We start from the raw sequence: 2,159 nt of genomic DNA, 5'->3' as shown, positions 1-2,159 counted from the left end.
TGAGCCCCCATCCGCCGGTTCGGCAACAGCTGGTTGGCAGATCACGAACCAACTTCTCAAAAATAGAACTAATGTTGCAACGAATCTCTTAAGCATCTAGTTATTTCAATTCTTCCGGTTGCAGAAAGTCACTTCAACATCTTGGAATGCAGATGTCATCAGAAGCATTGAAGGCCCGCGATTCCTCCGACAATAGATCCGTTTGAATTTGCTTGTCGGAATCAGTTCAAGACATTAAAATAAAAGCGAAACAAAAGAAACATACTCCAAGGCCGGGAATTGAACCCGGGTCTTCCGCGTGACAGGCGGAAATACTAACCACTATACTACCTCGGATACAACAAATTATTCTACGGACCTGAAGGTCTTTCAAGAGAAGTGACATTTGGCAGCTGCTCATACAAAGGCACAAACTTTTCTGGTGCATACGGAGCCAGACGCGTTGGTTCAGAGCAAACCAGATCTTCGCATCGATTGTGATGAAAAGAATTCATTGAAGACGAATCCTCAACGCTCGCCGTCGCTTTCGGTGGCTACGACGTCAATGGGAGAGTGGGAGTCATTTCGCAGATTCAATGCCGACGAGCAGATTCAAACGAATACGCTGCAGCTCTTACCATTGAAACGAGCCCATTATCGAAGACATCCGGCCACCTCAAATCTTCTTTGAGGAGGCAGACTGCCTCGTGAGCCATCCATCCATGGTCGAGCACATGAAGCTGTCTGTGTTCAGTAGAAGCATGAAAAACAAAACCTCCCCTTGAAGAAAACTCTCTTGAAGAGATTAAAAATTGAAACAAAAATCTCAAGTACTAAACATCTAACAACCTCAAGCGACCTTCTACATTTGGTAGGCCTACATGGTGCAACCAACAACGCTCGGCTAAGGATGAATGGCGACCACTGAGCTCCAGTCTTGCTGACAAATGCGCTGCAACGGCGTCGTTGACACCAAGAGGTCTTCCCGATTGGAGCACTCCAGGTACACCAGATCGTTCAATAAAAATCGAGTCTCCCCCCCTCGCCAGCCAATCACAAGATGCCACAACGATCTGAATCTCAGACAACCAACCATCACCATCAATAGATTGATAACGAATAGAGTTAAGGAATGTATCATTGGCGCAATCTGGGCCTGAAAAATGGGGAATGAATGCTAGATCAGAACAACAATGGCGCACCCCAACTTGATTCCAGATCTGGATGAACAATCGTCGACGCCCGCAACAGATCTTTCTCCCGTACGCCGATTTGACGTTCAGCACTACAGTGAGATTCGATCGTTGGGGGATCGCCGTAGTACTGAATGTTACACAGATGGGAAAACCAAACATCTGCTTCAAAGGGATCGTCTGAAATAGATGTATCAGTAGGTGGAGAAGTGAGGGTTTTACGACGCTACCTTGCTCAGGGGAAACAAAATCGTCAGACTGTAATCGATGAACGATAGTTCCTAAAATTTTATGGTGAGAACGATCATCCGACTGAACGAGTGGAAACATAATTGGGACGGAGACTTCCAAAGTGAAGCAGAGTTCCCCCTTCTCCAGGGTTGGAGCTACAGTGTGTGGATGTTGACAAGCCGTCTGCCCGAAGCGGACACCAGACACATGAAGGAGCATCCCGCTTCTCGAATGAAGGCGTTTATGGAAAAGAAGACTTCGAAACAAAGCGGACGCGAGTTGATCGATTGAGCTTGATCCTGGCGTCGACGGAAGTCCAAAAGTCGCCATTGAATTGTTGTAAGGCAGTAGAGAAAAAATGTCCCCCCGCTTCACTGTGTAAAGATTTTGCAAATACTGTGGATCACGTGCAACTGTTTGTTCCAGTAATGAGTGGAAAAGTTTACCATCGGGAGTTTCTAGCTGCTCGGATGATTGGTTTAGAAATTGCTCAATAGAAGGCAAGCCGAAAACGGAACCTCTCAAATTTCCGGATGGTTGAGCACCAACAACAGCGACGAGGCTCGAGTTGGAGAGAAGAGCTAATGCGTTCGAGAGGCCTAACGCTTGAAAGTGGCCCGACAAGTGAAGATTATCCAGCCTCGGTGAGACTGTCTCGTTGAGAGTAGATCCGTGAAGTACTGTCCATCTCAATCCATCAGCAATGAAATTTCCTGGGGGACACTCAGTAGATCTACACGATGACGTTGCAATGTC

At 46.8% G+C, this 2,159-nt stretch overlaps 1 non-coding gene across 1 annotated transcript; it reads right to left on the bottom strand.

The window, feature by feature from the left end:
* Window positions 1–264: 264 nt before the first annotated feature.
* Trnad-guc (transfer RNA aspartic acid (anticodon GUC)) lies at window positions 265–336 on the bottom strand. The gene has a single exon. It is a non-coding gene; the product is annotated as a tRNA-Asp (tRNA).
* Between the last annotated feature and the right edge of the window lie 1,823 nt (window positions 337–2,159).

This window comes from Condylostylus longicornis, unplaced genomic scaffold (assembly GCF_029603195.1).
Source record: "Condylostylus longicornis isolate FDR11 unplaced genomic scaffold, ASM2960319v2 ptg000774l, whole genome shotgun sequence".
Taxonomy (NCBI): domain Eukaryota; kingdom Metazoa; phylum Arthropoda; class Insecta; order Diptera; family Dolichopodidae; genus Condylostylus; species Condylostylus longicornis.
This window is presented reverse-complemented; position numbering and strand designations above follow the sequence as displayed.